This window comes from Leopardus geoffroyi, chromosome A1, assembly GCF_018350155.1.
Source record: "Leopardus geoffroyi isolate Oge1 chromosome A1, O.geoffroyi_Oge1_pat1.0, whole genome shotgun sequence".
Taxonomy (NCBI): Eukaryota; Metazoa; Chordata; class Mammalia; order Carnivora; family Felidae; genus Leopardus; species Leopardus geoffroyi.
Genome location: NC_059326.1, coordinates 147978273 through 148003068, shown reverse-complemented (window position 1 = coordinate 148003068; position 24796 = coordinate 147978273). Strand labels below are relative to the sequence as shown.

The window sequence follows — 24796 nt, the reverse complement described above, 5'->3', positions numbered from 1 at the left end:
CATAGACAGAATGTGAGTGGGTAAGGGGCAGAGAGAGAGGGAGACACAGAATCCGAAACAGGATCCAGCCTCTGAGTTGTCAGCACAGAGCCCGACGTGGGGCTCGAACTCACGAGCTGTGAGTTCATGACCTCAGCCGAAGTTGGACGCTCAACCGACTGAGTCACCCAGGCGCCCCTCAAAATGTAATTTTAATCTGCATTCCCTTCATGACTAATGATATGAGTACATTTTCATATGCTTGATAGCTAGCTTATATGGAGTTAACTTCTCTACAATCCTTGGTCAATGTAAGGTCTCTCTCTATTTTTTATATTATCTTATTTTCCCTTCATTCATACTTTTGATTCCATTTTTCCTTTTGTAAATAAAATTTCTATTTGTAAATGTACAATTTTTGTATATCCAAAGTGCGTGCTTTGATTTATTTATTCCATTCCCTTGTCCTTTGGACTTATTGTAATCTGTAGAACAATGTTAAAAAGTCGTTTTTAGTGCCTATCTTTGTCTTTTTCTCATTATTAGAGGAAAAACATGCAGTCTTTCACCATTAACAATGATGTTAGCTGTAGTTTTGTGTTTCTTTTTATATATTTTTCCAAAATGCTGTTTATCAGATTGAGGTTGTTTTTCTCTCTTCCTAGGGTTATTACTTTTGTTTTTAAAATCATAAGTAGTTGTTGCATTTTTATTTAATATGCTTCTTCTGAATGTTTTAAGATGACCATATTGATTTTATTCTCTATGAATTTTCAGATACTGATGTTACTGCTTATTCCAACAAAGATAAATATAATTAGTCCATAACAAACTACATATAATGTGCAGATAATTAAGTGTGCCAAAAACTTACTAAATAATATCTTAAAAATAATCAAAGAGAAAGAAGATATTACATATGGGGGATTCACTTGTTAAAACAAGACATGTTTTAACAGTAAGTATATAAAGACAACAGAATGGAGTAATAGCTTCAAAATACCTACAGAACTTACTGCAGATTTACCCTTTTTTAGACAAGAAAGTATTATTTGTGTTCAAGAGTAGAATGCAGCCTAAAAACTAATATATACATGCATATACATATATGCATGTATATATGTAGAATATATATACATATATGTATATGTGTGTGTATATATATGTATATATATGTATATACATATATATGTATATGTATATGTATATGTATATATATGTGTGTGTGTGTGTGTGTATATATGTATATATATATATGTATATATATATATCTACATAGAAAAAACTGTAAACATGGATTAAATATCCACAGCTGTAAAACACTATGATAATTCTCTCTGAGGAAGTAAAAAAGCAAATGAGAGTAACTCAACACAGGATAAGAAGAAGCATAGTTAGTTCACAGGACCATTTAAGATTATTCTATTTTTCAGGAGGAGAGGAATGTTAGTAATCATCTGTGAACCCAGTTGAATGAATACACATTTTAAAATTTCAACAACACATTTGATAGAAATAGGGCATATAACTTATAACCTAGTAGAGGAAAAAGATGAATAATAATCAATTCAAAATATGCAGAAAAGAACAAATAGAAGCATAGAAAAAATGTTTTTAAAATGTAAAAAAAGAAAGAAGGTAAAAAGGAAATATAAATTAAATTACATTAATAAATCTACATTTAACATTAATTATCTTGACCATTAAAAACATGAGAAATGTATTAAAATTAGCCATATTTTAAGAGAGGGAACATAAAAATAAAGACAAATACAAAGACAGTATAAAACAACGTTATGAAAACGACAGTCAAATATAACAAAGCAATTTAGCATTATTAGGGTGAAGATGAATAAATCAAAAAACAAGAAAAAAACAAAAAAAAATAGGGTTTCTACTATAATGTTAAAGAATAGAATTAACATCAGAAGTTTAAGATATGTTCTAGTTTCTGTTTCTAGTATGCTGCTTTTTTTTAAGCTTATTTATTTATTTTCAGAGAGAGAGAGAGAGTGAGTGGCGGAGGGCCAGAGAGAGAGAGAGAGAGAGAGAGAGAGGGAGAGAGACAAAGAGAATCCCAAGCAGGCTCTGTGCTATCAGTGCCGAGCTGGTTGTGGGGCTCAAACTCATGAACCGTAGGATCATCACCTGAGCCAATATTCATTGTCCGATGCTTAACTGACTGAGCCACCCAGGTGTCCCTGTATGCCTCTTTTGAGGCATATATCCAAAGAATCCTACTTATTTTTCCCCCTAAAAATAGATATCTAGATTTTCCTACATGTAAGTTCTCCCACCATGAAAATGGGCATATTCATGTTCCTTTATACGTCAATGGGAGATTCTCTGGTGAAAAATGCCCAGTACTGAATTTCTGGAATGTTAATATATGCTACTTAATTTCATGAAGTTCCACAGTGTTTTTCTTTTTAGAATATAGCCAGTTTACAGTTCTGCCATGAGTCACTGAATTTTCCCAGATCTCTTACATTGGTATTATCTTTTAGTTTTTGCTAAGCAGATCATCTTAAAATGTTGCCTCATTATTGTATTAATCTGAATTTCCATTGGTGTGAATATATTAGTTTAGTTTTAATTTAATCTGAATTTTCTACTTTAACTTCTTGGCGTATTCATATTCTTTGCTCAATTTCCTATTGTTTTTCCTGTCTCTAGTTGTTTTGCAAAAGTTCCTCCTAAATTCCTGATGCTAATCCCTTGTCAGTTGTAGATGTTGTAAATATCAAAGTCCAAGCTGTCACCCCATCTGTTAACTTTGTTTATGTGCTTCATTGAAGAAAAATCCATGAATCCTAATATTTATATTGCATATATGTAAAATTTTGAGGGTATTTTATCCACTCCAAATTTACAAATTTATAGTCACCATAAAGAGAAAGAATAGATTTCCCTTCACTTCATTCCTCAGTCAGCATCCATGGCTTGATAAAGACAGCATATTTATACCTTTAATTGTTCCATGTATTGTTTTCATACAAAACACTCCCGAAATGCCACAGTCAAGTGTCACCCCAAGCTTAGAAGGCCTTGCTCTATGCTATGAATTTAATGTTTAATCCCAGGGTAAAAATTAACTTGGATAAAATGGGCTGCTGCTAATGGAATATCCAATGGGAGTATTATGTTTTGTGGCTAAGTGGAGTTTATCTGTGAATTTAAGGAACACATAAACCAATGCCATAAACATGAAAATAAGAATAACATAAACTTGCTGACTTCAGTTGCCATATATATGCCAATAACATTGAAATTTATATTTCCAGAATTAACCTAGAAAGACAAGGGGGAACTTCTGCATATAAATATGTTCATCACTGAGGCTTTATTTAAATAAATGAGAAAACCTAGAAAAGAATTACAGAATCTCTTGAACCCAATGTTTCCAAGGTCCCTAAAGGATTAGGTAATGCCTGGAAAGAGCCCATATGCGGCCTAACGTGTGGTGTGTGTGTGTGTGTGTGTGTGTGTGTGTGTGTGCGTGCACATGGGTGTAAATGAATGTTGCTGCACTTTATAAATTTGAAACATAATAGATGAATCGGCTAAAGTGAAAAGGTAACTATATAAAATAAATCATATTTTTTTTATCAGCCACGAGGATCTACTTGTCTATTATAGGTACTATATCTCTAATACATTTTCTCTATGAATTAGCTGATCCAGGGTGGATTTACTTAATGAAGGCTATATGCCATACAAAATCAGGCCTGTATTACCACCCTTAAAAAGGACAGTCTCCTTGTTGTAAGATTTAGCTTCTTGGTCTTTTAGTACATAACTTTCCTTCAGCAAAGATGTAGATTTAACTTCAAGTTTATTCCGTGAATTCCATTCATTGAAGCAGAGCTTACAAATTTTCCTGAAACTTGGTTCAGGCCACACATAAGAAAATGAATAAAAATTTGAGCTACATTATACCACCACGGCCTGGATTGTATTCTTTTTTCAGTATAAATAGCATACAATATGATACTAGCTTCAGGTTTACAACATATAATTCGACAATTCTACATATTACACAATGCTCACCAGAGTAAAAGTAGTCACCATCTGTCACCATACAGTATTATTGCAATATTATTGATTATATTCCCTGTGCTTTCCTTTTCATCTTTGTGATATATTTATTATATAACTGGAAGACTTTTTACCTCTTAATCCCCTTTATCTATTTTGCCCATCCCTCTACCCACCACTTCCCTGGTAGCCACCAATTTACTCTTCATATTTAAGAGACCATTCTTTGTTTAATTGTTTGTTTTGTTTTTTATATTCTACATATAAATTTAATCCTATGATATTTGTCTTTTTCTTACTGATTTCACTTAGCATGATACCCTCTAGGTCTATCCATGTTGTTGCAAATGGCAAGATCTCATTCTTTTTTAATGGTTGAGTAATATTCCACATTTTATTTATCCATTCATCTATTGATGGACACTTGGGTTGCTTCCATATCTTGTCTATTATAAATAATTCTGCAATAAAACATAAGGGTGCATATATCTTTTCAAATCAATGTTTTTGTTTGCTTTGTTGAGACATATTTTTTTGAAAAGAACAACAAAAAATGATCCATTTTCTTTTATCTGCTTCTTTTCATATCTTTCATGAGAATGATTGTGTTGTTCTAATTACATCTAGACTCTTAATTGCCTTTGCAAATGTTTTTCTTCACATCTCTTCAACACATTGGGGGATGGGAAGCTTGTCCATAACTTTTTAAGTTAAGATGAGCAATAGTTTGAGAAACTGAATCCTGATCTTGATCTTTTGATTATTTTGTTGTTTAAGCACCAACATGTAAACATGTTCACACACGCACATTAAGTTAGGCAAGAGAAAGTGAAATGATTAAACGGTCAAAAGAAACAAATAGCGTTGTGGTTATGGTGAAATCTAAGAGCAAGGAGAAATGCATTTTGAATTTTGGTGAAATTATAAATGGTTTACAAAAATATAGCAGAAAATTAAAATAAATATTGCTGAAATGTAACATTTAAATCTGGTACTGTTAGTATCCCCATTTGTGATCATTCAAATGAGAATAAAACAAAACAAAAAATCTCCTAAAAGTTTTAATTGTTTAACCTAGTAGAAGATTCAGTCCTAAGAGGTGGGAAGTGGAGTAGGAGCAAGGTTTGTTTCTCTAAATGTGAGCTTCAGTTCTTATCCTTTCCATTCTATAGTTGTAATCAGTAAATCGCTGGGCTTGGTGATAATGCATGCATATGGAAAGGACTAATTTATTTTCATGAAGACTATTAATAGGTTGCAAGAGAGAAAAAGTAATTAACTATAACTTCCAGCCTTATAATAACCATAAACTTATTAAAACTCTCCACAGTAATATTTAGAGAATACTGATGCAGTATGTCTTTGAAGATCAAGTTGTACTGGACTTGCATGCAAATATTTAAGAAGTTAATTAAAATATGAATTATTTTTGAACTCTGATTCTGGTTATATAGTAAGAGCACATTCTAATTATTAATGAAGCATCCTAACTTTCTTCTTTTTTCCTAATTAGCATTTATGGTTATGTCTGTTTGAGGCCATCAGAATTCAATGATACTACTAGACACATTGGTATGAATTGCAAAGTTGGAGAAAAAGTTTATTTTAGTACTTTCCTCTTTTTTTCCCAGTAATAAAACTAACGAATTTACCCTTTACTCTGAGTGCCTTATTTTTATGTTGAAAATGAAATGTGATATTTTTTAAGATTAAATGAAGGTGCTTCCATATTTTTACCCATTTTCAGGATATTAAGAAGTAGATGGAGATCAAGCCAACTACCACAAAAGGATAATTAGTGATTCTAGGTTATTTCATTTGATTACCTTACAGCTGATTGTATTAAATCTTTATGTGTTAGTATCTGTATCAATATTGGAATAAAATTACGCATTTTACAGATAATCCTGAAATGTCAATACAGATGCATGCACATATAAGTTAGAATAGTTTGGTGCTTTCATGTGTATCAGTACAAAACTTCCAGTATGACTACAGGTCCAAAGATACATATTATACATTCAGCTAGTCCAGGTGTTAGAAATAATCTGTAATTGGGGCACCTGGGTGGCTCAGTTGGTTGAGCATCAGACTTCAGCTCAGGTCATGATCTCACGGTTCATGAGTTCATGCCCCATATCAGGCTCACTGCTGTCAGTGCAGAGCCGACTTTGGATCCTCTGTCCCCTTCTCTCTGCCCCTCTCCTGCTTGCATGCTGTCTCTCTCAAAAATAAATAAACATTTGGAAAAAATAATCTATACTAACAAATATTTGTAGAGAGGTCAATAATGAGCATCTGAAATATTTATATCTTTATTTATTTAATGATTTCATTTACTAATGTTTATTTTTATTATTGTCAAGTGTTAGCCAATTAATTAGCGATAAAATCGTGTTTGCATTTATGTCTAAATATAGGCAGTAACATAACAGCAAATTCATATCTTTTGTAAATATTTTCATTGTAGACATTTGTACACTTGCACAAATAAAATATTCTCAAAAGAACACAAACATTAATGGAATGAGTTGTACATTAATAGTCTTAACCCAGAACAATATCTGTCTTTTACATCTTACCTTGTTATAAACTTTACTACATTCCAAACTGAATTAACACTTGGCAAAAAGTTATCACTAAGAGAGGCCACCAGATATCTACTAAGCAAGAAATACCTGAATTCTCCAACATTGGTGATTGTATTCTGTCAGTTTGATCCACTAACATCATCTGGGAACTCACCATGAGACATTATTATGCTTGATTCTGAAGATTAAAAAATAAATAGAATGTTCCCTGCCCTTGAGACTTTTTTCCTACACAGGGAAAGAAGGAATGAAGGAAGAAAGGAAGAACATAATTTCTAATATGGTCTCAGTTGACAGTATTTTTCTTTGTTGTAAAGGACAGTATTCACATTATTGTCCAACTATAATTGTTAGCCAACCATTTTATTTCACACATAAGAAAATTGATGCTGAGAGACAAACTAATTTTTTCAAGTTCATATGGTTTGCTATTTTTAGGTCCAGAATGAAAAACGTATGTTTTCTATAGATTCCTAAGCATCTCAAGAAAATGTATGATTATAGATCTAGGAAAAGATATGTAGATGTGGAAGAACTTGTCCCTTTCTCAGCTGCTTTGACTTTTGAATCTGTAGCTGCTTTGACTTTTGAATCTGTAGCTGGTGTCTTAGCCTTTTCATCTTTTTTCTTGATGTTGCTTAAATATACTATGGCTAAATTCAACTCTGTTGTAGACAACCTTGATTTCTTCCTTTTCTTCCTTATCTTTTGTTAGTATTTTTTTTATTAAAATCTTTTTCCAATCCATATAAAGTAGTGCTTCTCAAACTTTAATAATCATCTGAATTACTTGGGGTATTAGTGAAATGCAGGTTCTAATTTAGTTAAGTCTGAGAAGACACATGAAATTTTGTAATTTTGATAAATTCTTAAGTGATGTTGATGCTGCTTATCCTAGCCTCATTCTTTAATGATTAGCAAGGCTTTGAAAGGGCAAAATGATATAAATTTGTTATTGCTCTACTTTAAAGGCTGAGTGGTCCTTTCATTCCTTGAGGACATTTGAGATTTGGAATAGTCCACCTTGAGGGAGGCTGCCTCAAAGCAATTAAGTGGATAATGAAGGTTTGTGCATTGTTGTAAAAAAGATCCATATGGATGTAAGGAACAAAGAACACAAATCAGCTATTGAACTTCCATGATTCCCTTTTCTCAGTGACTAGTAGGTTTATTGGCATACATTTAAGATTAAATAGCCAAGAAAAATAACATTTTCTGAGCATCGTTTCTGGTGTTTGGGATGATTTTAACATGAATAAACTGTAGGATTATGCCTTTGACTAATTTTTCAGCAACATATAGTATTTATTCAGCCGATAAGCATTCATTAAGCCCAACTACATGGGAGTGCATTGCCCTTATTGCTATATAAGCAAAAACAGCTAGTGGTGTCACTATCTCCAGCAAGTTACAACACAAAATAAGCTACTGATTTGACAATGACCTAGGAATTTTATGTTTGTCTCCATATTTGGTAGCAAAATAATTTCATTTACATATTTTCTGAATTATTATAATAATAATGGTGGTTGTATAAATATAAATCTTGCAACATGTCCTCTTCACGCCTCTAAAACAGAAAAATAAAATAAAAATAAGAACAAATAAAACTATAAATATCCATTCATGCTATTAGGATAAATATAAGAGGCCATCCTCAATTTACCTTTGCTCTATGAAAAAATAAATAGCACATTCCACCAAGCTACTGGCCATGCTCCATCATATGTACTTATGGAAAACAAGAAAAATTTGAGAGAGTGACCAACATTTTCAGGAAACTCAAATATAATTGTGGGCAAAGAATTTCATAAACAGCAAAACTGTTTCTATCAAGGTTACATGAAAAGATTAAATATGCAAGAGATCAAGGAATTGTGTACTCATTAGCCCTTCCTGAGGAATCTATTAGAAGATGAACTTCATCCAATCAAGAGAGAATAGGGGCAATAACAACAAAAAGACTAACATTAGACATTTTGTATACTTAATTCTAGATTAAAGACTAAAAGGAATGTATGAATGGTGTTGGAATAAAATGCTTTATATGATGTATGTCACGTGTATCTTACAATATAGTGCTACAAATAAGGAAAGGAAATAGGGCAAGAAAAAATTAGCATATATTAATTGATTGTGTTACTAGCATTAGGTATACTGATTAAGGACACTATTAGAGTGCTCATTTCAGCAGTACATATACTAGATTGGAATAATATAGAGATTAGCATGACTCCTGTGCAAAGATGACACACAAATTTGTGAGGTGTTCCATAAAAAAAAAGAAAATCTTTGAAAGAGAATAAACCCACACTGGATTATAACATAGACATTACATGATTAAAACACATGGTTCTGATGCATGAAGAGTCATGCTAACCAGAGAAACAAACGTTCAGAATTACACTAAAAATATATGACAGTTTAATATGAGATGAGGGTAGCATCTCAAATCTTTTGGGAAACAAGAGGCTTTTTAAATAATATTATTTGGGTAATTGGCTGGTCATTTGACAAGGATAAAATCAAATCCAAATCTCACACCATTGCACAAGGCTAAATATTTAGAGTTCAGAGCTCTAAATATAAAAATATAAAACCAAATAAGTTTTCGAAGAAAACGTAGGTGAATTCCTCTTTGACCGTGCAGAAATGCTTTCTAACCACAAGTAAAAATGTAGATGCATAAAAAAAGATGGACAAATTATACTTAATAGACATAAACTGCATGCCTAAAATGCCGTAGAAAAGTAATGATACTAAGAGGATGAAATGATACTAACAGAATGAAAAAAGAAACAAATAAGCTACAAATTAGAAGGAAATATTTGCAGATAACATATCTGAAAAAGGACTTTTATCCAGAATATTATAAAGAAGTCTCAAAATTCAATAGTAAGAAACAAATGACCCAATTAAAAAAAATCAGAGACTTGAGAAACTTCATCAGATAGGACATATGGAAAGCAATTAGGCATATGAACCAAGGTCAATATTCTGAGCTATTAGGGAAACACAAATTAAAACCATAATGAGATACTATTCCACACCTAATAGAATAGTTAAAATGAAAAATGGCTAGTAACACCAAGTGTGGGTGAGGATGCAGACTAAATGGAACTTGGCGTAAAGTGATGGTAGGTAAGCAAAATGGTGTAGTTACTTTAGACAGTTGTGGCAGTTTTTTTATATAGTTAAACTAATTGTATTTCTCAGAAATTCTACTCATATATTTGTTCTAGAATAATGAAAACCTATATTCACTTGTACACAATCACTTGTACACCAATGTTTATAGCTGCTCTTTCATAGTCTCCAAAACCTGGAAATAACACAGATGTTCTTCAGTGGGTGAATGGGTTAGTGTCCCCTGGCACATCCACCCACCAGAATATTAATCAGAAATAACAGTGAATAAACTTGCTATGCATAAATAGTTTTGATAGTTTTGATTACACTGAGTGAGAGATGCTAGTTTCAAATTGTTAAAAACTATATGCTTCATTGACACGACATTCTCACAATCACAAAACTATAGTCAGGGAGAACAGATGAGTGGTTGCCAGGGTGAGAGAGGAGAGGATGTGACTGCAAAGGGGTAATACCCAATAGATTCGGGGCTGGTGTTTATTACAGTGGTGTTTATAAAAGTCTATATATATATATATATATATATATATATATATATATGTATATATATATATATATATACATCAAAATTAAAGAATTGTACACAAAATATCTTAAGTTTACTGTGTTAATATAAAAAGAAGTAGAAAAAATACCTGAAAAACTTGAAAACATATGGATATTTATAAAATGGAGGAAATCCCAAGGGATGTGTTAGTCACCTTTTGCAAAAAAGGTGAGGCAGAAAGACTATCTTCAGTATAGCACTCTTTATAGAAAATGAGAACTAAAATATATACATATATATATAACACGGGTGCCTGGGTGGCTCAATCGGTTAAGCTTCTGACTCCTGCTCAGGTCATGATCTCGCCATTTATGAGTTCGAGCCCCCTGTCAGGTTCTGTGCTGACAGCTCAGAGCCTGGAGGCTGTTTCGGATTCTGTGTTTCCCTCTCTTTTTGCCCCTACCCTACTGGCACTCTGTCTCTCTCTCTCTCAAGGATGGATAAACATTAAAAAAATATTTAAAGGGGCGCCTGGGTGGCTTAGTCGGTTAAGCATCTGAAGTCATCTCAGACTGCGATCTCACAGTTTGTGGGTTCGAGCCCGCGTCGGGCTCTATGCTGACAGCTCAGAGCGTGGAGCCTACTTCGGATTCTGTGTTTCCCTCTTTCTCTGCCTGTCCCTTGCTCAAGCTCTGTCTCTCAATAATAAAATATAAACGTTAAATTTTTTTTGAATAAAAAATAATTTAAAAAATATGTACCATTTATTTGTATAGGAAGAAACACATTAAGGATAAACCAGAATCTAAGGAGATATTTTTCTTTCCATGACAGGATGGGTGAGAATGGCACATCTAATACTAGAATGACAGTGTTTGTACAGTTGGCCATTTGGAATCATGTTACTATTTCATGTACCCATAAAGTGCCTAACTAAAGCCAACAAAGATAGTAAAAGTTTTAAATTGCATGTATCATACTGTAAGTGTAGAAAAACACAGTATAAATGAGAAATAGTAAGATATGTTCCCTACTGCTTTCGTGAACTCTTTTTTTACCTAAGTAACCTTTATAGATGATTGCTTTCATATTTGCAAAGGGGAAAACCTGTAATATTGTAAATACTGCCAATAACAGTCCTTATCTATACCAATCAAATAGCAATCTTAGAACTCTCCACTCAGCCCTTAAAAGTTAATAAGGCACCCTGAAAATTACTAGCTAAGTTTTTGACTACAAGAGGAGAGAATATCTAATACTATAATTTATTTGGTTTAATACAGAATTTATAGCCACGTTTCCCACAATGTCTCAGGTATTATGCTTTGTAAAAGAAGATACTACCTTATTTTTTGCAGTACACTGAAGCATTTAAAAAAGGACATAAAAAGGAATAAAATTTGATGTGATGTTAATATTTAAGCTCAGAAAAAACAATTTAAAAACCCCTGATATTTCTTAGATATGACTATTAATGATATTAACTGAATTATTTATACCATTTTCTATGTAATAGTTATTTTTATTTTTCTATAATCAATTCTATGGATAAAACTTTTTGTCTAGTTCTTGCTCATTCTTATTCCTATTAAAAGATATCTAGTTAACAAAGCATAATACATTATTCATTGCATTATCCAAATGGAAATTAATGTTAAATTATGGAGATATTTTATTCAAACTTCCAAGGATTAGCCAAGCAATTAATTACGTTAAATATAAAATTTATTACCTCCCATGCCTCCTTCTAAATATCTGCATGTGATTAAATTCTGAGGGATTTTCTCTGCCCTTAAAACCTGGAAAATATGCCAAAAAAAATAACAAAACAAAACAAAAACCCTCAGCTGTTGTTCTCTTAAATTGTAATAAAAAACAGGTTCAAGGCTCTAAGTTTTAAAAGCTTCTTAGGGAGATAAAGCAATAATTACAGAGATGAGGCAAATATAATTCTGGCATTTAATAGCAATAATGAGAATAAAAATCAAAATTAAAGAGATGTCTAAACCTCAGGACATGTTTAAGGGCTTTTAGTAATTAATTTAAAAATAAATGCTAGCAATTGAAAACAAAAGAAAACAAAATAACAACAACAAAAGCAAACATTACCTAGCATCAAAAAGTTAGGAAAATCTTTGACCAAAGGAATTTTAAGACATCAAAGAATATTTATGGGAATATTTTTATTCATCTTTCGTATCTAATCTGGAAACACATATCCAACATGGATTACATTTTTTAGACAGCATCTTTGTGTGAACATTAATGAGTGTTGTCAAGTCTTTAGCTTCTCAGGAGCGCTGTATCCAGCAGGATCTTGGACAAAGCCTCACTTATAGATTAAAATGCCTTAGGTTAGTCCAGCCTTCCCAAGCATTGGCTGTCTTGCAAAATTAATTCTAACATTTTTAACTGAAATTTCATGTATGTTTGCAATGTTAAATGATGTTGTTAATGGAGGACAAGTCTTTTTTACCCCTCCCATTTAATCCTGTGCTTTTTCTGGATTGTTGATTTTTCTTCCACACATTCACAGTGCAGTACTTTATTCCTGTTTTAAAATCTAATTGTTACATTTCTGAAGTGAGATTTTTCTTTCTGATCTTCTTTTTCATATCTACTTTTAATACTGGCCCTTCTTTGTCACATTTATTTGAAGTTCCTCTGCAATACATATCTTTCCAAAATCTAAAAAAACATTCTGGAGTTTATCTTAAAATGGATTGAACACTTAGTCTCTTCTGAACTCTCTCAGTTTCAAAAGAGAATTAATCAGTTTCAAGTAGAAGATACTAATTACTTTGCTTTTCTAACATGTGCAGATTCCATTTGTATACACAAATATAGGATTCAGTTAATTACTGTAATATTTTATTGAGTGCTATCCTGTTTATTATGTTATAATTATAGTTATACGATGGCTCATTCTTCTCCTGTGTTATTCAGAGTTCTATTCTGTATGCTCTTTTAGGGACTCTAAATACTTTCTTGAGTTCACACTACATTTTACACTAAAAGTCCCACCAAGCATCTGATGTAAAGAGATTCAGGTAAAATAAATGAATGGCTTAAAATTATTTAACTTACAGGAATTTTTAAAAGTGATAAAGCCAGGTGTTTATTTAAGGGAGGGTGATCTCCACAGTATGTGGAACTGAGTGAGCTGCACAACATCCAACACTTTCCACATTTACATGTAAATTGTGGACGGTAATCACAGATTCTAGGATTTATGTTAATGAGCACAGAAAAGTTCTACAAATATCAGGAAGATTCAATTTTATTATTTAATCCCTGATTACTAAACAGGAAGTATTTAATACATTTTAGTTTAGAAAGTGATTAATATGTTTATTTCAGCTTCACGAAGTATCATAACCAAAGAGATTTCTGCTTAATTTTTTAAGAAACCAAGACTTTCACTCTAACTCAATTATAGCTCATTGAAATTTATTTTATATTCCTTCATTTATTCATTTATTCAACAAATATGTAAATAGCGTTAGGCATTAAATCCTTTGTTAAATCTACCTTGATCTTTTTCTGAACACTTTGCAAGAAAGATCCATGGTTTTGCCTGCAAAATGTCAAACTTATACATGATTAACACAAAACAGCATAGTACATTGAGCTTTCTGGTTTCCAAGGAGTGGTAAGATATCATTAGTATGATAAAGTTCTCCTACTTATTGTCAGTTCCTTTGAGTACCATGTTTGCGTGACTATGTCTGACAGAATGAGGATAGTTTGGTCAATTCTTATAGTGAATAGAAAGTTCCTATGAGTATCCTTAAGGTATCTGAGAAGATACTTGCCAACATTGTCCTCTGCTAGAATTCCTATCATATAGAGGATGAGGGAGGCATGTTAATGTGACAAACACATCTGGATATATTTATTTTATTAACAAAGATTCATTTACCTTTTCAACAATTTATTCAGTGGACACTGCCCTCAGGAAATTAATAGTTCATGCATTTGTTTCAGACCAAAACTTAACCACACATGGAAGAGACATCTCCTATTTCCATCTATTCAACATTCTTTTTCTTTTTGAGAAATATCTGTATCTACATCTATCTATATCTATATCTACCTAATCTCCATGTTCTTGGGTCGTCTGCAATTTTTCCTATCTCATCCACATAAGAGATGCACCTACACCTCAACCCTCTTAATCAGGATCATTATGCCTGCCTTGTCACAGGAATTGTTAACTCTGAGATGGAGACATAACCCAAATCTGTACAAGACACAGAAGCAGGGTTCAGACCCATCATTTATGAAGCTAAATCTGGCCATTTCTGAAGCCACATTGTGTATGTGGATTTTCTGTTGTCTAAAGCAAAAAATTGCCAGGTGAGCTTAAACCAGTTTGGGTTGATAACTTCTGTTATCTGCAACAGAATGTTTCACACATTTATGTAAGGTAACATTTTCTGATTACAACATAAGTCATACTTGTAAAAAGATCAGACAATGAATTCCTATATTACGAAAAAAAGGGGGGAACCTCAAAATGATCAGCGGTGTGTGCGTGTGTGAGTGCATGTAAAAGAAAAGGCAGGGGCTGGGAGAGAGAGATAGAGTTGGTACTCTTTAGTAATAAATTCACTCAGGATAGTTATGATTTTAAATAAAATAACATAATTACAGAATGTGATTGATATATATATATATAATCAACATATATAACAACATCTATAAAATTATATAATATGATATGATATTACATATGTAGGACATATGGGTCGTCTGTATTTTTTCCTATCTTGTCCACATAAGAGATGCACCCACATCTCAACCCTGCTTAACCAGGGTCGTTATGTCCGCCTCGTCACAGGAACTGTTAACTCAGACATGGAAAATCAGACTCCTATATACCAATAAGATACAACCACAATTAAACTCAAGAATACCAAAGATTTACTGAAAGAAGGGGCTGTCTTATTTTGGATCTGGAATTCTTTATTAATATAGATTAGTAATGTTAATGCTATATGTTGAAATTAAAACACCTCCAAAATAAATGCTTTATTTTTGGAAACATACAAGGGAAAATATGTATTTCCTCAGGAGAGCCGTTTATTTTATATTGAGAAAAAAGATAAAAGGAATTTCATAAATGTTTGCTTAGAGGTCAATAATTTAAACTTACAACATGACAGAAGGTAATGTGTTTACTAATCATAACACTGCAGGAATATTAATCAAATGTGAAGAAATAAAAAAAAATTTGGTGACAACCATATGGTACATTGAGAACAAGTTTTCCAACTGTTTTAGGGAGGGGGGAAGTGCCTCTAAGAGACAACATAATTAAAAGCGAGAAGAATGTCCTTCTACTGCAAAAAGTAATCTCTAATAACAAAGAGAATCCCATATAATTGCAGGAAAGAATTATAAAATAATTGAGGATAAATGTGCTCTGCAGAGAGATATGGAGAATAACAGCATTTTAGCAAATGTCACTTAGAAAGCAAATATGGAAAACCATTAAACAAAATGAATAAATGTTAGCAACTGAAAAAAATTACACAATATTCTTATATGTATAGTAGTAAAAGCACAAAATACTAGAAAGAAAACTAAACCACCCAAATAAGGAATAACTGAAGCCCCCATGTAATTATTTTTTAGTCTTTGAAAAATAAATAAGTCTACCAATTTGTATTTAATAGATAATTTTAAATGCAGGAAAATTTTTGATCATTTTCAATATCAAATGTTGAAAAGAAACGCATTTGATATATATCGCAAGACTAAGAAACTTGCCTCCTTTCCAAGTTACGATTTTATATGAAGTGAAATATAATGAAGATAATGTATTCCTAAGTGTATATATTGTGTACTTTGATTGTATATCTATTTTTTCCACATTAATTTTTCTAATTCTCTGAAAATACCTTGGAATAAGACCTTTATGTTTATGAAAATTACTGTATAATAGTGATAGAAAATCCACATAATAGGATGTATACAGAATGGTATCCTGGCATCCAGTGGGTATAGACCAAGGATGCTGGTGAACATCATACAATGCATAGAACACCCCTTAAAATTAAAAAAATAAATAAATAAAATAAAATAAAAAAACCTGTCTGATCCAAAATCCCAAGGCTTAGAAATGTTATTTTAGATGAAGAAACTGAGACATTGAAAACGTATTTGCCTAAGGTCACCAGCAAGTAATAGCAAACTTTTCCTCTCACCCCTTTCATTTCTCTCTGAAAATTTAGTTCAATAAATAGTCTTTTCAATTATACCTAAAAATTAATACCTTCGCTTCTCTTCTGATATATACTCCATAAATTTTTCCATTTTGGTAATAGCAAATATTCGAAGACTCGTTTTACAGGTTTGATTCAAGAACTGCTTAAGCAAAACATGTATTTTTTTTTTAATTTTTTTTTCAACGATTATTTATTTTTGGGACAGAGAGAGACAGAGCATGAATGGGGGAGAGGCAGAGAGAGAGGGAGACACAGAATTGGAAACAGGCTCCAGGCTCTGAGCCATCAGCCCAGAGCCCGACGCCGGGCTCGAACTCACGGACCGCGAGATCGTGACCTGGCTGAAGTCGGGCGCTCAACCGACTGCGCCACCCAGGCGCCCCAACAAAACATGTATTTTTAATGTAATTATGTTTCATGTGTCAGTATTGTCATACTGTATTTTTCCTGATCTGAGAGTACATTATCTTTAAAAATAATTTAAGTTAGGCATATTATTAATTTTTCTTACGTACATACTATTTTATTAATTTATGTTTTGATACCTTCTCAGCTAGTAATGCCTCCTTAATTTAATACCCAAAGTATATCACATTTTATGTAACTTGTGTTCTTGGATTTTTTTCTCCCACAGTAAACCACTAATTTATTAAGGAAATGGGTTACCTGTCAAACCTTTGATTTTTTTAAAGTTTGTTAAATTCTGAAAACTTTTCCATATTTATTTTTCATCAGTGACTGTTCATTATTAAGAGTAAATGCCAGTGTGTAGGATTTGGGTGAACATCAGTAGTTGGTGATTGATATTGACTTCATGGGATTTGACTTAGAACTGACTTCTATTTGGATGATTCAACCCTGAGAGACAGAAACAAATTGCTCTTTAGTGTAATACAGTGTAAAATATTGGGTATACGTTGAAGGGGCTCTGTCTACACTTGTCAGATATTGCTACAGAATTTTGGACCTTTATAAAGAAATGTTTAAATTTATATAATTTCAAACAACATATTTGGTCAGATAATAAGCCTGTGATTTAGTGGAGGAAAAATCTTACCCTTTTAAAAAAATGGGGCAGATTTTCTGCAGAGTGCTCCTAGAAAGAACCATTCTAATGCATTAGGTAGAGATAAATATGAATTGTGAGTGTATCGTTGAAAGATCTTGAACTGATAAATCAAAGTTTTATTGCTTATGTTAAATTTCAAAAACGAGCCCTTATTTTTTGTTAGGATTATATAAATAATAGAAGTTTATTATATAATACATTAAAAATAATTACATTTGTTCATATATTTCTATCGAACACATTTATTTACTTGCAAAACCGAAGAGGACACTGAATACGTTAGTTTAATACTCATTAATTCATTTACAATTATATAGGAAGATGGTTTTATTCACTCATTATTTCACAAAATATATTTTAATGGTTACATAATACTCAATATAATTCAATTGTATTCATGTACTATGTTCATTTAAACTTTTCTTTGTTAATAGGTATTTATTTTACTTCCAGTTATTTTCTCTTAATATTCAATAAATATTTTTTTCAAATGTACTTTTCCCTTTTTTAAATTTACAGAGGTTGGAATTGCTGGGTAAATATTTTTAAACTAATACACCATTTTTTTCTCCACCATGAGAATTTAATAAATATTTGCCTTTGATTTGTTAGTTTTTTTTCATACAGTTAGCTGTCATATTCATCTGAAAATTGTTTTCATATTGAATATAAATTCAAAGTATACTTAATATATAATTTATATTCTCAGAAGCAATATTAAATTAATAATTCTTCATCCTCTGATCCAAATGAGACTTAAATACAAAAGTCTAATTCATACACCATTATCATTATGTTTGATTAATACAGTGTTTTTAAAATCAGGTTTTTACAGCTTATAATACTTCTCTCACTACCTTTATTTTTCAAAAATTTCTTCAGAGTTGTTACACAGTTTGCATCAAATGACAGATGGTTATCATTATAAGGTTTTTCCATAAATTGAAATTGGGTTTTAATTGAGTTTGCATTAATCTGTACTTTTATTGAGGGAAATGTTTATCTTTACAATGTTTTCCAAGATAGGATATTTATTTAAGAAATTATTCTTAATGCTTCATGGTAAAGTTTTATATGATCCTTCACATAGGGCTTACGTTTCTTACAATTTAATTACTAGATACTATTATCATGAATTGACTTTATGCTAGTCCCCATTCCTAAATGCAACACATTTAATGATCACTATCGCTCCTTGGTGCCTGTATTACTACTATCTCATTTTACTGCTGTGCAAACAGAAAACTGAGCAATTTTTGAAACCATCTAAGGTCATGGAGCTACAATGTGATGGAGACACTATGATATATTTTTGTAATAAAATTACATACCAGAGATGCCTGGGTGGCTCAGTTGGTTAAGTGTGTTCAACTCTTTATCTTGGCTCATTTCATGATTTCATGGTTCATGGGTTTGAGCCTAGTGTCAGGATCTGTGTTGACTGTGTGGAGCCTGCTCGGGATTCTCTCACCCTCTCTCTCTGACCTTCCTCTGCTGGTGTTCTCTCTCTCTCTCTCTCTCTCTCTCTCTCTCTCTCTCTCAAAATAAATGAACTTAAAAAAAGTATGTACCATATAAGTATATGTTGTACGTTATCTGTGATACCTATATATGTATTTGTTATATATATATATATATATATATATATATATATATATATATATGTGTGTGTGTGTGTATATATATGTGTATATATATATATATATATATATACATATATATATATTCTAATGTTTTACTTATTTGGAAGTTAATATGAGAGATACATACAAATATATAAATACGTAGATACACACAGACACTTATATTCACACGCAGGTATGCTTTCAATTGTTTGTATTGGTGCATAAGAAACCTGTGTTTTTATCTTGTATACCAGTGTTAAAGTTTAAACTGTATCCTCAAAAAAGATACATTGAAGTACTAACTCCCAGAACCTGTGAATGCGACCTTATTTGGAAATAAGATCTTTGCAGATACAGTGAAGTTAAGATGAGTCCATGTTAGTTGAGAGACCCTAATCCAAAAACGGGTGCCTTTATAAGAAGAGATAGAGATTGGAATTGACCAAAAGTCAGGGACACCTGAGGCTATCAGAGCTGCAGAAGGCAAGGAAGGATCCCCCCGTAGAGGTTTCAAAGGAAGCATAACCCTAACCAACCCTTTGTTTTGAACTTCAGCCTCCAGAAACTTACATTACATCTGCCTTGTTTTATGCCACCTAGTTTGTGAGATTTTGTAATAGCAGCCCTAGGAAATCCATGTAGCCATATTATTCTCATATTAGTACTAATGATTTTCATTTGATTTTAGTATATTTAAACAACACTTTTCTGTGAAACAACTGAAATTTATTCTCTAACTTTTAATATATGTGTCTGAGTGTATTAGCTAATACTTCAACCACACATTTTGATCATTACAATGATATTATACTTCCTTAGTCTTCACTATAATGAAACTCATTTAGTGTTGCACAGGTTGCTCATTTGCTTTATTATTTTTAAAACTTGTTAAGAGAGATTAATCCTATTACTGGATCATCTAAATTCTGGTAAGTAATATTTTAAATTTGATCAATGCTTTTTTAACATCTACTGCAATGATAGTAATTTTTTCCTCTTTATATTAGAGGAATGTGTATGTGTATGTCTACAATATGTGTAGACATATGTGTATGTCTACAATATCAACATATTTTTATTGTCCAACTATTAGAATGAATAATTTTATTTACTAGATTTTATATATGATTTCCACAACTCTCTCCAATAATTGCCTTTTAAAAAAAAGATATTACCGTTTAACTATTTTAGGCTTACAATAAATTGAGTAGATAATAGAGAGTTACCATATACCCTCAACTTATTTCTCCTACTATTAGCATATTAGTATAGTGCACTTGTTAAAATTAATGAACCCATAGTGATGTACAATTATTAATTAGAGTCCATATTCCATTCAGATTTCCTTAGTTTTGACCTAACATCATTTTGTTTTTGTTGTTGTTGCTGTTTCTTATTTTTTTTAAGTTTGTTTATTTATTTATTTTGAGAGAGAGAGAGGCAGAGAGACAAGGAGAGAGAGAGAATTTCAAGCAGGCTCTGCACTGTCAGCACAGAGCCCCACACAGGGCTTGAACAGTGAGATCATGACTTGAACCATAACCAAGAATTAGACGCTTAACTGACCGAGCTACCCAGGCATCCCAGGACATTTATTTGTTTTAAGATTTCATCTAAGATAGCAGGTTTCAGTTAGTTGTTGTGCCTCCTTTAACCCATCTTGGGTGTGATAGTTTCTCAGAGTTTCTTCATTTTTGATGACTGTGACAAATTTGAGGAGTCAAGGTACTTTGTGGAATGCCCCTTTGTGCTTTGTGCATTTTTCTCATGATGAAACTGAGGTTGAGTTTTTGCAAGAAAAACCATAGAGATAAAGTTGCATTCTCATTGTATTGTATCAAGGATCCGTGTTACTTCAAGACTTATCACTGTTAATGAGAACCTTAATCATCCGATGGCAGTAGTGTTAGTCACATTTCTACAAGATGAGGGTGCTCTGTTCTGCCTTTCCATCCCTTACACTTTGGAAGGAAGGCAAAATGGGCAATAGGGTTCACTGTTTGTGATGTAAAGTTCTATGTATGCGTTTTGAATAATACCTAGTGACAATTATCCATTATTAAAGTGTCAAAAATAGTTTACAACACTACAAAATTACTTGTGCTTTACCAATTCAACTCACCAGTCCTCCCCTGAACCGCTGGCAATCACTGACCTTTGTATAATTTTATAATATAGTTTTGTATATTAAAGAGTGTTATATAACTGAAATCATACATTTTGTGGGCTCTTTGGAGTAGCTTCTTTTGCTTAGCAATATATATTTAGGATTTGTGCATGTCTACTTGTGGATAGATAACATTTCATTTTATCACTGAATAATGTTCCTTCACCTGGTACATTTTGAATTACCACTAGCAACACATAAGAGTTCCTGTTGCTTCACATCCTCACCAGAAATTTGTATTGTCAGATTTTTGGATTTTAGCCATTCTAACAGGTGTGTAGTGATTCCTCATTGTTGTATTAATTTGCAATTCCCTAATCACAAATGATATTGAACATTTTTCATATGTGTATTTGTCATCTGTATATCCTATTTGTCAAGGTATCCATTCAGCTCTTTTGCCTACTTTAGAATGGAGTTGTGTACCTATACTTGAGCTTAAGAGGTTTTGTACATTTTGAATGCAAGACCCTTATCAGGTATGTTTTCTCCGAGTCTGTGGCTTATCTTTTAATGCCTTTTTTAAAAATGTTTATTTATTTATTTTGAGAGAGAGAGAGAGAGAGAGAGAGAGAGAGAGAGAGAGAGAGTACACATGCGTATGTGAGCAGGGGACGGACACAGAGAGAGGGAGATAAAAAATTCCAAGCAGGCTCCATGCTGTTAGCACAGAGCCCAACACAGGGCTCTATTCCCGTGAACCTTGAGACCATGACCTGAGCTGAAATCAAGAGTCAGTCACTTAAGGGACTGAGCCACTCAGGCACCCTGCTTTTCATGCTCTTAACAGTGTCTTTTGCAGAGCAGAGATTTTAATTTTCAATAATATCTAAATTATCAATGTTTTCTTTCAGCAATCATGTTTTTGGTTTTCCATCTTAAAACTTTTCACCAAAACCAGGTCATGTAGATTTTCTCCTGCTATCTTCTGTAAATGTTATTGTTTTATGTTTTTCATTTGGATATATGATCCACTTTTAGTTAATTTTTGTGTAGGTCTGTATCTAGATTCTTTTTTTCTTGTTTCATGTAGATGTCCAATTGTTCCAGCACTATTTGTTGAAATATTATTCTTTGTCCCTTGATTTGCCTTTGTTTCTTTGTCAAAAAAAAAGTTTACTGTATTCATATGGGTCTATTTTTTTAACTCTCTATTCTGTTTCATTTATTTGTGTGTCTATTCTTTCATCAGTATCATGCCGTCTTGACTGTTATAGCTTTGTAATGTAAATACTGAATTTGGGTAATGTGAGTTCCCTAACTTTGTTCTTCTTCATCTGTAATGTATTGTTTATTTTCAGTCTTTGGTCTTTTCATACAAAGTTCAGAATTTGTTGGTATCTAAAAAAATAACTTCTTAAGGTTATGATCATAATTTAAATGAGTCTATAGATTAATTTAGAAAGAATTAATATCTTTACAATATTGAATTTTCCAGTCCCTGAAAACTAAACATCTCTCCATTTATTTGAATCAGCTTTTATTCTAGTAATCATGATTTTGCTGTTTTCTGCATATCGATGTTGTACATATTTCACTACATGTATATTTAAGAATTTCACTTTTTTTGGTAGTGTAAATTGCATTTTTTAAATTCAGATTGAAATTGCTGATTACTCACATATGGGAAAGCGTCAATTTATGGATATTAAACTTGCATTTTGTGGCCTTGGTATATTTATTAATTAGTTGCAGAAAAATTTTCTAGGTTCTTTGGGATTTTCTATGTAGATAGTTTTATTATCTTTGAACAAAGATAGTTTTACCTTTTTCTTTCCAATCATATACCTTCCTTCTTAGTGCACTGCCTGGGACTTCTGTTGTGATGTGCAATTGGAGTATGGGGAGGGTGATCCTTATCTTGTTTCTTATCTTTGTAGATCATGTGTTTTGATATAATCATGTGTTTTCTCTTCTTTATTGTATTGATGTGGTGGTTTACATTAATTGGATTTTAAATATACAACCAACCTTGCAACCAACATTATTTGGAATAATTCCTACTTGGTTATATTCTGTTTATATATTGTCAGATTCAATTTGCTGAAGTCTTGTTGAACATTTTGCATCTATGCTTTTGATAGATGTTGATCTATAGTTTTTGTTTGTTTGCTTGTTTGTTTGTTTTTGTAATGGTTTTTATATGGTTTTGCTCAGGGTGATTCAGACCTCAGAGAATGAGTTAGGAAGCATTTCTTCTCCTTCTGCTTTCTAGAAATAGTTGTGTAGAAGGGTACCATTTCTTTTTAAATAGTAGACTTCTCCAGTAGAACTGTAATGCATTACTTTTTTTTTTTTTTTTGGAAGGTTAATTATACTTTCAGTTTCTTCAACCCAATTCAATTTATTGATTTATTTACTTATTGCGCAATTTTTGGTAGTTTGTACCTTTCAATAAAATGGTCCATTTTATATAAGTTGTCAAATTCGTAGGCATATAGTTGTCCATGATACTCTTTTTTACCATTTTTATTAATATATTTAAATCATTACTATTTAAAATGATTATTGATATTGTTGGATTGTATCTATTTGTAATTTGTTTATTGCACTTGTTATCTTTCTTTTTCTTTCTCTATTTACCTGCCTTTTCTGATTTTAATTGAAGGTTTTATAGAATTTCATTTTCTGTCATCTGTTTCCATATTGATTATGCTCTTAAAAAAAGAAAGAGTGCCCTATAGTTTGTAGTATACATTTATGATTAATTTAAAGTCACTTTCAAATACTAAAGTATTCACATGTACCTTATAAAAGTATCCCAAGTTTTTTTCCTCTCATTTCTGGTAAGGCTGCTGTCATCCATTTCACCAATCCAATATATTGTTGCTATAATTACTTCTAAAACAGTGAATTTTAGAACAGTTAAGAACACAAAAAATATTTTATTTACTTTCATTTATTCTTTTCTTGATGCTCTTCCTTTAAATATGTAGATTTGAGTTTCTAATCTATATCATTTTTTGTTTTACTGAAAACTTTCTTTAACAATTCTTGCAAGGCAAACTTTCTAGCAATGAATTTCTTCAGTTTTTTTTAAGAAATTCTTTCTTTGTCCTTTGTTTTTGAAGAATAATTGTGCTCGATGTCATATTTTAGGGTGGTAGAATTTTACTCTTTCAACATGTTCTACTTTCCTTTGCTTGCGTAGTAAGTGACAAGATGTCCAATATAATTGTTATACTTGTTATATAATAATGCAGTTGTTATACTCTGTAGTAAGATCCCTGACCTCTAAATTCTTTCAAGATTTTTACTTTGTATTTGATTTCTGCATTAGATTATGATCTACTTAGATGTCTTTGGTTTTTTTCTGTTTCTCCTATTGTTTTCGTAGCTTCATGGATCAGTGGTATGGAACCTGTTATTAATTGTGGAAAATCTTTAACTATTATTACTTAGAATATTTCTGCTGCTCCATTCTCTCTGTCGTCTTCTGACATCCCAGTCACCATTT

General features: G+C 31.9%; 1 long non-coding RNA gene and 1 other non-coding gene across 3 annotated transcripts in view; both read left to right on the top strand.

The window, feature by feature from the left end:
* The window catches only part of LOC123607990, a 184047-nt gene that overhangs the window by 56128 nt on the left and 103123 nt on the right, over positions 1-24796 (top strand). The gene's annotated exons all lie outside the window — the stretch shown is intronic.
* LOC123581907 lies at positions 8787-8889 on the top strand. The gene has a single exon (XR_006704081.1). It is a non-coding gene; the product is annotated as a U6 spliceosomal RNA (small nuclear RNA).